Below are 13,591 nucleotides of genomic sequence, written 5' to 3'. Positions count from 1 at the left end.
ATAAACTAAAGACGGATTTGATAAAGATTAATGAATAACAGATAGTCTGTCTATGAACAGTACAATTGAGATTTTTATTAATATCAATGTTTTAGCTTAAAATGCATGGGTAGGCTTAAAATAAGTTGTAAAAGTAGTGGATACTCAAAAATAGTGGTTTTATGAGTCGCGACCTAAAAGTTGCGTTTTTAGCCAAACACAGATGTTTTCCGCAATTCTGTCCACGCTGCCTTGTAGGCCAGACCTATTCTCGTCGTTTTGAGTACCTAGATTGCTCCGTTCTGAGTTCGTTTCTAAAAGTTATGATGAAAAAAAACAGAAGGCAGCAGCAGTGTAGTATACACAGGGACAGACAGACATACAACATCATACAGTTCTCCCTGCTATCAACCAAGAAGTGGATTGTTTCTTCATGGTAGAGTATGGCAATTGAGATTATGAAGGTATATAATTATGTTTTTTTACTTTGATTATCATGTTGAATTGGTTGCACGAGTATGTTCTTTTGGTTATTTTGTAGGCGATGCAGAAATCAATGTGTGAAACAGGATCTGTGCAAAGTGTCATGATAGAAATCTAACCTTTACGGATCGCTTAGCGATCACGTTATTATATTATTCTCGCAGGTATACTTGGTACGAAAATCGTGCAGGCTTTTCGAGAAAAAGAAGGATAAAAGCATGACGGGTGGTGCGTTTGGGGATCATTCACCGATCTCTTCTTCTGCGAGTGCGAGTGCGAGTGAGAGTGAGAGTGAGAGTGCGAGTGCGAGTGCGAGTGCGAGTGAGACGCTGCATGCAAGCAAACTGAAGCTCGGGGGTGGTCGGGAGGTTCGAGCTCCGTACAACGGAGTGCGCCCATATATTTTGCTCCTCTGTTGTATCAAACACTATCAATACCAAGATTTCTTCCTCTGTTTTGCTGTCTATCTCTATTATTCGGTTCCCGTGACACCTCTGCTGACTTTCATAATATCATTGTGACTAGAGTGTATCTATTCATCAACAACATAGTTTTTCGAATTTTTAAGGTTTCAAGTAATGTATTGTTCAAAGTCGCATTTGTGGACATTTTTGTTAAAATTTTTCTAGTGTAAACTTTAAGGAAATAATTTCATGAATCTGTTAAAGTCCATAAGACTTTATTGTGGGTTTTCTAATTGAAAATAGTTATTGATGGGTAGAGTTAAGTATTGGGAAGATCATCTCATTTAATTTGTCGATCAATGTCCAACAATGAAGGGATCCTAATTGGAAATATTACCAACATGGAAAAAGAAGTTTTCTACTACTTTTCCTCAAGAAGATCATGTGTGAAAGTTCACTAATAATGAGGGGATCCTAATTGGAAATATTACCAACATGGAAAAAGAAGTTTTCTACTACTTTTCCTCAAGAAGATCATGTGTGAAAGTTCACTAATAATGAGGGGATTCTAATTGGAAATATTACCAACATGGAAAAAGAAGTTTTCTACTACTTTTCCTCAAGAAGATCATGTGTGAAAGTTCACTAATAATGGTTTTTGGATGCCAAATGTGGGCTTATAAAATTCCCTACAAAGCCAAAAATTTTCTCTTTGAAAAGGGACTTTAGTTTGGGAGAAAAGTATCCCACTAAGGGAATCTAATTATCCTCCCTCGGAGAGGAAACTTCCTTTAGGGAAACACATGGGATAATATAATACCATGTGTGAAAGTAATTTGGGAAACTCTCTAAAACTTCTTGTGTACCTAGCTAGGTATGAGCGGTCTCTTGAGCAAAAGCTCATGATGTTATGTACTATATGAAAACACTATGTTTTCCTACATGCAAAAATGTTTAAATCTTCTTGTGATAGTCGTTGTCGCATTGTGATTTATCAGATCATGATGAGCTTTTATGGGTGAGGAGCACGCACCTAGCAAGGTGTGGTTGGAGGCATGGGACCAGAGACCCCTCCTAGAAGACTCTTGCCCCCAACCGCACCAATCTAGGTGTGCGTAGCCAACACAGTAAAAGTATATTGAACACGGTATAAAAAATCACGGAAAGATTCAGAATTTATTAATTAGATAAGTGAAAGGTGAGTTTAGGAAATGAAAAGAGATATGAAAGCAATTTGTGTCCATATAAAAAGAGACGGTTGAGTGCACTTTGGTATGCTTGTGTTTCTCTTCTCGCTTAATTTTCTTTCAACTTTTTTTTCTTCTCTTTAGATAGTCTTTGAGTATGAAGGTAGTGAATATATATATATTTTGAAGCCATTATGAATACATACCCCCAATCTTTAAAAAAATAAAAAACTTTTCAAAATTTCTTAAGTGGATAAGTGAAAGATGAGTTTAGGAAATGAGAAGACACATGAAAGCCAAAAGACTTTTTGTGTCCCTATAAAAAGAGATGGTTGAGTGCACTTTGTTATAATTGTGTTTCTCTTCTCCTTTATTTTTCCTTCAACTTTTTTTTCTTCTCTTTAGAGAGTCTTCGATTAGGTCTCCCCAATCTCAAAAAAATAAAAATTCTCTCAAAACATATTAACTCTTTAGGAAATGAAATGACAGATGAAAATGGAAAGTCAAAAGACATGAATGTGAAAACTCAAAAGACATATGAAGGTGGAAAGTCAAAAGACATTTTGTGTCCATATAAAGAGGTGTTTTTCTTCTTCTTTATTTTTTCTGTAGCGTTTTCTTCTCTCAAAGTGTCATCTCTCTCTCTCTCTCTCTAAATTTTGTATCCGTTCTTTCTAGGTAATATTATTGCAGATCTATGTGCTTCATCATTGCCCGTTGCTACGTGCTATAGACTAGCACATTTTTCTTGTTGTTGTTGAAAGAATCTTTCAATTAGGAATACCTTTTAATTTTTCTGAATCCATTAGGAATAACTTTTCATTGTAGTATGTAGGTAGTGAATACATATATTTTTTGAAGCCATTAGGAATACTTATTCTCTGTGGTGTATAAAGTATAATAAATAGTAGTGTTGGTTTTAATAATCATACTAGTACCACATGCAGATCCTCTATCTGAGGGACCTAAGTTAGAAGTGCCCATATTCTACGTGCCAAGAGATGAGCAATTCAGTGCTACAAAGAAACAGAGTATGAATGGAATTGTTCATCGAGCCAAGCTTGCAGTCTCAACACATTTACGTGATGATTTGAATATTTTTGCAACAACCCATAAATCTCAAGAATTACCAACCATCGAGTCCCTGGAAGAGATCTTCCACATGTATGATGGCTCAACGGTGCCGACATTCCCTTTACCCCCATCATCTAGTGTATGAGCTCTTGCATCCGTCCTTTTCTTTGCATGTGAGCACCTTCTTGTTTGCAAAGCTGTCCAATTAGGAGGTTGCTACCATTTTTAAATAACCCAATGTAGAATATTGATTGTGTGCAGACAAAGACGCATGGTGGACCGATGAGGAATTTGCATGCCAAAGGCTTGCTGGGCTGAATCCTCTGATGATCGAGAGAGTGAAGGTTCTGCATTCTTGCTTCTTATCATGTTTACTTCAGTGCATGATATTGATTGTGGCAAAGATCTAGTCGAGAGAGGTCTCTGACAATGAGCTACATGTTGGTACAGGCATTTCCACTAGTGAGCTTCCTCGATCCTAAAATATATGGGCCCCCTACATTTGCCATCACAGCCCAGCATATTCAGCCCAATTTGGAGGGCCTCATTGTTGAGGAGGTAGCATATATCTCAACACAAAGATTTTCTCCTACTGTGAATTGCAACACAATTGTGAGCTTCTGCACCTGGTGAGGTACAACATACCTAGCTAAGGCGGGGGGGGTGAAGCAATAGGAACTAATTCTAACAGTGAATAACAACCTACGTTAATCAAACTTGAGATGAAGGACACAAAAGTGTATTAAGGGAATAAAGACTAAAATGTATTGATAAAAGAAAAGAAACTTGCACACGCTTAACTTGACAAAATGTCCTTATATACATTTAGGCAAGGGGTTTTCGTTTAGGTAAGTGCTAGAATGGAGGGTACCTAGCTAAATTAGGGGGAGATAATTTAGGGCTAGTGGGTGAAATGATTTAGGGCTAGTGGGTGTGCACCGTTATAGCAAAAGAGTATTTCATAGGGGGCGGGGGCTGCCGTCGGCCCAGGTAGGAGGTGTCGTAAAATCCTTGGCCCCAACTGTCCTTAGCTAGACATGCGGTGATGAGCCTGTAGAAACTCATGATGCATGCTTCTCATGATGTTCAACACTAAAAGAAAAACCAGGGAAGGAGGAACCTTTCCCAAAAGGGAAACTATCAAGCTTCTTATGACTTCTTTACACTCATATATCAAACTTGTTGTGCATCTCATGTCTGGCTTTAACCCGGATACATTATGACTTTCTTCATGTGGTCACCTTGCCGATGTCGTTTGCAGGCAGTCGGTTAAAAGAGAATCTTCACCTTGGACTACCATGATGCACTCTTACCTTGATTATGGGGTTGCCAACAATCCTTGGCAATATGACCAAACCGATGGCAATTGGGTGGTCCATTGCTTGGGGCTTGGATGATGCTTCTTTCCATGGTTGTGGCATTCACGAGGAGGGCCAAAGTGGCTATATGTCTTCTTTCTGGAGTGAGGTTTGTGAGGTTTAGTCATAATGACTAATGCCATGGACTTTTGTTAGCCGTTGGTGTGGTCGCGAAGGGTTTCTTCTTGTTGAATCTCTACTATAACAAATTTTGTAGCTGCAGATTTTTTATCGTGGCTTGGTGGTGATGAAGGCCCTCCATGATGCAGGAAGGGAGACCAACAAGAGCATGGACTCCAGCTCTTCAGGGAAACTCGGTAAACGAGGTCGATATGCTCGTAGTTCTTCTCAAAGAAACTCCAAATGGTGTTTGCGGTGGTGAGTTTCTTCACCATTTGGACTTTCCAGTCTTGGCAGTGGAGAAAAAGCTCCATCTTGGCACTATTATTTTTACTTTGCCAAGCATTATAGACATCACAGATGACAATAGGATCCTTATCTTTGGGTTTACTGGGTTGAGCTTTGACGCTCGAGGTAATTTGCCAAAGTTGAAGCTATGTAAGATAAAGCTCCATCCGTATCTTTCATACTTGGTAATTCGTGCCGTTGAGTTTGTCAATGATGTAGTGAGGCTTGTATGCGGTAGAGGACACGGAGGATGACTCGGCCATCATACAAGACTCCCGATTCTTGACGTGAAGGAGCGAACCTTTGAGTGCTTGGAGGATAATAGAGAGGGGCTCTATGTGCTAGCACTAACTAAGATGCGGGGGGCCAAAGAAAATTCCTAAGCTCTACGATTCTTTGATACCATCTGAAGCAATAGAACTAATGCTAACAACAAATAAAAACCTAGGTTAATCAAACTTGAGATGAAAGACATTGCAGTGTATTAAGGGAATAAAGACTAAATTGTATTGATAAAAGAAAAGTTACTTGCACACACCTAACTTGACAAGATGTCCTTATATAAATTTAGGCTAGGGGTTGCCGTTTAGGTAGGTGCTGAATGGAGAGTAACTAGCTAAATTAGGGGGAGATGATTTAGGGCTAGTGGGTGAGGTGATTTACGGCTAGTGGATGTGCACCTACCATTATAGAATAAGAGTATTTCACATCCCCCCATAACGGTGAACACCTCATTACATAACAGAATCCTCCCAGTCAATGAGGTGGGAAAGCATTTGGCACAAGTGACAAGTTACAACATGCTGTCATTTGGGTGGTAGCAGATACAAATTTAGTGAGGAAATCAGCCCAATTGTGTGCACTGGGCACATATTGCAACTTTAAAAATCCATTGGCCATGAACAGTGTGATTAAGCTTGGCGTCAATGCTTGTCTTAAAAGTTTTGGCGATGAAGACCATGAAAAACTTAATGAAATCACTTGACGACCTCTACGAGAAGCCACCGGAATCCAATAAGGTATTTCTCATGAAGCGCTTGTTCAATCTAAAGATGGAAGAGAATGGTTCAATTGTAGAACATCTAAATGACTTCAACACCAGCATAAGTCAACTTGGATCGGTGAAAATCAATTTCGATGGCAAAGTGCGAGCTCTCCTTATACTATCATCTCTATGGAATATTTGGGACACACTTGTGATGGTTGTAAGTAATTCTATCTCTGGCACAAATACTCTTAAGTTATATGATGTTGTTTATGTTCTCCTAAGCAAGAAATGAAAAGGATAAGCACATAAGAATCATCAAGTGTTGCACTGTCAGTGGAAACAAGAGGAAATCCTAAGGAGAGGTTCAAAACTCAAAAGGGTTGTGATTGCTCAAGGCGGAGCAAGTCACACACTAAGTCAGTTCTTGAATGTTGGAACTATGGAAAGATGGGCCACGTCAAGAAGGATTTCTAGTCCAATAAGAACGAGGAGTCAAAGTCTCAAGATAAAAAGCCAACATTGGAGTCCAATGTGGTAGGTAAAGTAGAGAAAGATCCTATAATTCTCTCATTAAACAATGTCTTTAGTTCCTAGATAGTAGACTCCAGGGCTTCATTCTATGCCACACAACACAAGCAACATTTCCAAGATTATACCAAAGGTAGTTTTGGGTATGTATACTTGGGAGATGATGATGCATGTGAAATTTTCGGCAAAGGTACAATTTGTGTCAAAACTGCTAGTGTAAATGAATGGAAGCCTAAAGATGCTAGGCATGTTCCTTCTCTTCGCAAGAATCTGATCTCTACAAAATAATTGGACAATGAAGATCACAACATTGCATCTGGAAACAAACGATGGAAGGTATCAAAGGGATCTTTGGCGGTTACAAAGGGAGAAAAGGTTGGTACACTTTATTGTGTCTTCAGCTTGTGCAATAGCTACAGAAGTCGACAGTGCCATGTGGCACTATCGGTTTGGACATATAAGTGCCAAAGGAATGCAAATCTTTCAATCAAAGGAGCTTCTACCAAGTTTGAAAGAAGTGGGCTTAGAGTTCTATGAAGATTGTTTTTACGGTAAACAAAAGAGGGTAAAATTCCTAAAAGCAAGAAATGAAAGAAAAAATAAAAAACTTGAACTGGTTCATTTTGATGTTTGGCTAGGGTCCTGCAAGTACACCATCACTTGGTGGCTCATTGTACTATGTAACATTCGTAGCGGATGTGACTAAGAACACATGGGTTTATGTAATAAAGTAAAAATCCGATGTGTTTTCCATATTTCAAAGGTGAAAAGCCTTTATGGAGAATGAATCCAATAATGGAGGCAAGTATTGCAGCCAAGGTTTTGAAATCTTTTGTGCTAGCAATGGCATTCAGAGGAAAAGGACAACCCCAAGGACACCTCAACAAAATGGAATTTCCAAAAAGATGAACAAAACTATCATGGAGCTACATGCAGGCTTACCACTTGAGCTTTGGGCGGAATCAGTAAGTACATCCGTGTATTTGATCAACCGGTCATCCCCCCCAATGGCATTGGATGGGGGATTTTGAGAGGAGGCATGGATAGGTACACCAATGAATTATTCATTTCTCAAAGTGCTGGGGTGTGAGGAATTCATGCACATAGATAGAAGCCTTAGATCAAATCTAAGTGCAAAGTCCAAAAAGTGTTTCTTCATTGTCTATGGAGAAGGTGATTTTGGATATCACCTATGGAATCCTGAAGATGGTAAAATATTTAGAATTAGGGATGTAATTTTCAATGAACAAAATATGTACAAAGATTACTTGAAAAGAAAAAAATCGAAAGAAATAGGTGATGAGTACATGGAGCTTAAGGACGGTGAACACTCAAGGAGTGCAAACGGTGACAACGTACAACAACGTCAACCAAATGAGGAGCCTCAACCTATTCCCCAAGGATGTACAAGAGAAAGTAGACTTTCAAAAAGGTTTATTTCTTCCTTCAACCATCTATTGATCTCAAATTTTAGAGAACCGAAATCATACAAGGAAGCTATGCACCACAAATCCAAAGAAGAATGGATAAAGAGCATGCAAATCGAGATGGACTTATTACATTGCAACCAAACATGGGATTTGGTTGATTTGCCTAAAGGTAAGCAAGCACTTCAGAAAAAATGGGTGTACAAGCTAAAGGAAGAAAAAGGTGGGAAGAAAAGGTACAAGTCTAGGCTTGTGAAAGGGTTTTCTCAAAAGAAAGGTATTGACTTCAATGAAATAATTTCTCCTATTGTAAAAATGAACTCAATCAGGCTTATCTTAAGCCTTGTGGATGCTTATGATTTAAATCTTGAACAATTGGATGTAAATATGGCTTTCCCTCACGGTGACTTAGAGGAGTGTTTGGCAGCTAAGTCAACAATGGCCAAACGGACCAGTCAAAGATGCTATTTACTAATTTTAGTAAATGCTAACAAGGCCAGATGATGCAAATGCGAAGTAAAGATGAAGATGAAGCACATACAAGCAACAGATGTAGAGAAGAGTTGGAATTGATGACTATCTATGGGTTATAGTCACAATTGACGGTCACTTAAGTTTTAGTATTTTCCGTCAAATGACCGCAAATGCGGGTTGTAATTATGTTTTGGGATCATCAAGGGTTCCAAGTTGTAAACATTGAGCTATATTTAGATCCTAGGCAGTGCAGATAGCAGATTAAGTGAGTTTGGCCATTTGGGTGCCCGACCACTTCTAAAAAGCCTAGAGAGTATATAACTCAAAAAACACAATGGGAAAGGGGATTCTTACTCACTTGAGATAAGCTTTGTGAAGAAGGAGATGGCTATGGAGTTCTTGAGCTTTCTACGTGCGTGCATGGACGATTCGGCCTCATGCCAATAGCTAAACACTAACCTCTTCTCTCTCATTTTCTCAATGTGTAATCAATGCTTGATTAATCAAAGATTAGTGGTGGCTGATTTGTTGATTAATTTCTCTCTTTTTTTCATATTTCCCTCTTGTTTAAGCATGCTACTAAGTGTGTGTAGGGTTTTGTAGAGTGTTGGTGCCCGGTGTGGTCATTCTATGCTATTCTATGCTCATTGTGTGCTTGATTAGAGTTGGATTAGTGATTGATTAGAGAGTAGTGCATGATTAATATTGTGTGTGAGAGACTAGGCCGAATGGTATAGTAAGTAGTGTGCTCACTCCTCGTAGCAACATCATACCCTCTCCATAGCTTTCTTTGTGTGTAGGTTTCACCTTCTAATCCTCCATTTGGCACGCACAAGCCACTTGTGTGTTTCCATGCCCTAGCCGGATCCTGCTCCTCGGATTGACATTATGTTGATATCCTTCTTATGCTAGCATGATGTCCCAACATTGGCACCGTTGCCGGGGAGCGATTGCGTAAGCTAGAGGTGCCATTGGTGTGATTAGGAGACACTAATTTCCCTAATTTTCCTTTAATTTTGTTAGTTTTTATATTAGGTGTGTTGATTAATTGAGTGGTTTTTAGTGTGATTAGTGCTTGGGTTAGCATTGACTATGCTTAGAACATCACAAAACAATCCACACACATCATTAGTTTTTTGATTTTGATCACTAATTTTGACCATCAAATTCATTAATTTTCCCTAACTTTGATGCTAATTTCCCGTTGATTGATAAGTGTTTTTTGTGCTACACACAAGTAGAAAGTGAGTTGGGTGTATGGACAACATGCGTATGTGATCCACACACTCATGTCCTACTCCATTTGTGCACAAATCGTAGCCGAAATCACCCATTAATCACTAATTTTCACTAATTATTTGGGCATTTTGCAAAGTGCTGATTTGGATTGATTATTTGATGCATGTCCATGATTATTATGTGTTTACATTCATGCGAAACGATGCTACACATTGATATTTTTGTTGGTTGTGTGTAGGTGATTTTACGGGATCGACACACACACACACACACACACACACACACACTAGTGTGTTGGGCACTAATCAAGTGCTTAATCACTGAGTTTGTCGCTAATTAAGGTGCTGAAATTAATGCTAATTCTGTGATTTTATGTGCAGGTTTGGTTCATGAACCATAAAATCCAAAACTAGTTGCTGTTTATGCCCGCTTGAGTGTAGATGGAAGTGCCTAATTTGGGGTAATTTGGGGCTGTTTTGGAGTCCAATTTGCTTATGGGAATCATGTGCTTGCTTATGGTTTTCAATGAGTTATGGTTATGCTTTTCTAATTCCGTTGTAATGCCGAAATGCTGTCAAAATTCGGTCAAATTTGGTTATGTATGCTTATGTGCATGATTTGAAGCAGAAAGCGTGTTAATGATTGATTAAACTTGAGATTTGGATGCTCGAATTGATGTTTAATTGATGAAAAATGTTGTTTTTGGTGCGATTAGTCATCGTGCAAGACAGGGTGATTTTTGTGTTTATTTAAGCGCAGTTTCGAGACGATTTGTGTGCTTAAAGAATGATGTTTGTGCAATTTGGATTAAGTAAGTGATCAATTTTGGTGTTTTGATTGCTTGATTGCAAAGGTTTAGGTCGGTGGGCTGATCTAGAATTGTTGGGAATTTTTTGGTAATTTTTGGCAATTGTTTTTGTTAATTTTTACTCAAATGTTCTAATTACGCTAAGAAAATTGATAAATCGCTTAATTTGGGTGAATTGTGGAGTGTCGGGGCATTTTTTTTTTTTGGATTTAAATACGTGTCCACAAGTGGTAATATTTACTGCTTGATAATGAGCTTACATTTAGCTTCCAATGCAGATACAGTGGTAGCTCGGAATAGGGAAATAACTCAAGAGACGGGGCCTACTGTAATCAATCTGCCAAAAAATGAAGACACAGTCCAGTAGGAAGGAATTACTTGAAGCCATGTGTAAACGACAATTGCCTTCAACCACTTCATAAGTCAACAAGCAACCTGAACCAGTAGCCCTTCATTGGATCCACGAAACAAGATGGAAAGATCCAATTTATGCAGATTCTGATGAACAAAGATGGGTTCAAGTAAAGCGGGTAAGGACATTTAGCGAGTCAGTTCCGAGGACACTATGGGCAATGCGCATTGGGGACAAGAGCTATGATATAGATGGAAGATGCTATGAATTAGATCTTATTGCAGATAAATTCTCGAAAAGAGCTGCAGCTTTCATCTTGTCACCTTCAACTTCACAAGACCAAACGGACACAGGATGAAATGATATCTAACCAGGTACCAAACACTACACATGCACCACAAAATGTACCAACACAAATATACGTACAATCAATGGAAGAATCAGCTATTGAGTTAGCACGACTTCACAAAGACCTAGTTCAATCAGTTGAACTAGATGACAAAGCTAAAATATCCACATCTGGCATAAGAAAGATGCCTCTTACAATTAGGGAACACTCTTGGATGGGGGGAGTCCGATCTCCACCTCACTTACTGCAATGAGGACAACCCTATCAACTACAAACAGCAAAAGAGAGTCACAATACTCTCTTACAAATCAGTGGAAAACAGAAGCCAAATACATGATCGAAGCGACAATAGAGTCCTAAGACTATATAGAAGCCACAGATAAAGGATCACATGTTCATATCAGACATAGAATTAAAGTTGGTCACCGAAGAAGGGGATGAAACGACCATCTACTAGGGTTATAATGGAAGCTATTACAAGCTTCTTGAGAATGCCACAGTCAAAAAAGATAAGGGCAATCAGTCAAATCCAACGTCAGTGTTGGTTTTCAAGTATCTACATGTCATGCTTATGACATATTTGATTAAAGATACTATGGGCAACGAATACCAACAATATTATGAACAGATACCTCGACCCGGTATAGAGCAAATAGGAATAGATGTGCATTGCTACGGATGTGGCATTAATCATCTAATACCCAATTGCCCAGTAAACATGCACTTAGATATGATGAAGCAGCAAGACCAAGACAGTTTCAGACTGCAAGCAGCAGAATCATTAAAGCAGACGTCTCCAAGTCGAAAGTCGCCAGAAAGAAAGAATATCTTGTCAAAGGATACCAGAGACAAACTAATGACTAAAATCAAGGCGTCAATGATATTTCGATTGAAAATCAAGCTGAAAAAAAAGATCAGCTACAAAAGATGGTCTCAAATAGCTTGGAATTTTTCAGGCCTGAAGTCGAAAGTTCCGACAAAGATGCAGCGGTGGACGATCGAATGTCAGAGGAAGTGGATGAAGAAATTATATGTGACCCAGAACCAGAGCAGGGACGGGCAGTCAAGGACTTGCCACTGAAGATTTCAACAAGCAGAAATGTGGAATCAAAGATTCTTCATAATAATGCTAATAGCACAGATAGCTCATCGCTAAGGGATGTACCCAAGAATTCAACAGAGGCAGAGATCAAGTATCAAAGCCAAGAAAAAGACATCTTAATGTGTCAAATGATGGCAAGAATAAAAAAGCAAAGCCGGTCATAAGGTCAGATCCTAATATTGTCTCGCCAGTGGAAAATCCCAAAGAGACAAAGGTGACACAAATCATAATTAACTTGAACAATCATAAGCAAATGGTGCATGAAGCACATGGAGCCTAGCAAAAGACAAACAAAGAGATCAATAAAGAGCAATGTGAACAAAAGGCCATGGTAAGCATTGCATCTGAAGAAAAGAGTCAACTTACTTCTGTCCAGCTGGCAGAGGAAATTAAAAACTCAAACAGTTGTTCAAAAATAGAGGCACAAAAGACGGTTCAAGTCAGTTTAAATGCAAAAATCACCAAAGTATGTCATCAACAAGAAAAGGTACAAACATCCCAAGTCATTACATATAGACGTTTATTAGCAGAAGACAAGGGAAAAGCAAAAGTCCAAGGAGGCTTAACCTCTTCCTCTGTAGAACAAAAGTCCAACAAGGAGGTCACAAATGCACTTAAACAATCAAAGCAAACAGCAGTGGCTTCAACACCATAGGGAAACCAAGACCAACAACCTCGACAAGAGTATAAAAAGGTCTTTCAGACAAAATACCAAACTCAGAGTAAACAAAGACACAAGCAGCAAATCAAACCCTATGTTGCGGCCAATGACAAGAATGTCAAAGATCCAGTTTGGGTAAATGATCCTACTCTCAGCAATTCAGGTAAACAAATGGGATGGATTGCCTCCAAGTACAGCTTACAACATCAAGGCTACTACAGTGGTCATCCAAATGTTTGGTTACCTAAACCAAAGATATCAGGCTATACAGTAGCCAACAAACAAGTAAATCAAGATCAAATTCAACTCAAAATAGGAGATCAAACAACAAGGCCAGGAACACAGGTTCAAAAACACTTCTCAGTCTAGAAGGCCTACATATCTTCAAGGGAATTTACCAACCGTAATACCCAAAGATGGCAAGGAACAGGTACATTTGAATACCAAAGAACAGAAAAAAAGATTTGTGCCATCAAATATACTTCAAGCGTAAAGATATTACAAAGGACAAAAACAAATCTGGCTACCCAAGGCACCAAGACCAGATTTTACACAAATTGAAGATAATTACAGCTACAAACACCAACAAATCAAGGATACAAGTCCAAAAATTCAATATTTCTTCTGTAAAAATAAGCCAACAACAAATAGCAGATACATTTGGGTGCCAAAGTAGACAATCGAGCAGAAGAAGATTAAAGTCATCTCCCACTTCCAACAAAATGAAACTAGCCAATCTTCTCCGAGAATGGACCAAAACTTAAAACAAG

General features: G+C 38.8%; 1 pseudogene; it reads left to right on the top strand.

Annotated features, from left to right (window-relative positions):
- Positions 1 to 11,985: 11,985 nt before the first annotated feature.
- Positions 11,986 to 12,394, top strand: LOC147446623 (uncharacterized; annotated as a pseudogene).
- The last annotated feature ends 1,197 nt before the right edge of the window (positions 12,395 to 13,591 follow it).

Source organism: Adiantum capillus-veneris, chromosome 12 (assembly GCF_014529385.1).
Source record: "Adiantum capillus-veneris isolate H3 chromosome 12, ASM1452938v2, whole genome shotgun sequence".
Taxonomy (NCBI): domain Eukaryota; kingdom Viridiplantae; phylum Streptophyta; class Polypodiopsida; order Polypodiales; family Pteridaceae; genus Adiantum; species Adiantum capillus-veneris.
Note: the sequence above shows the minus strand (reverse complement) of the source record. Positions and strands in the feature narration are given on the sequence as shown.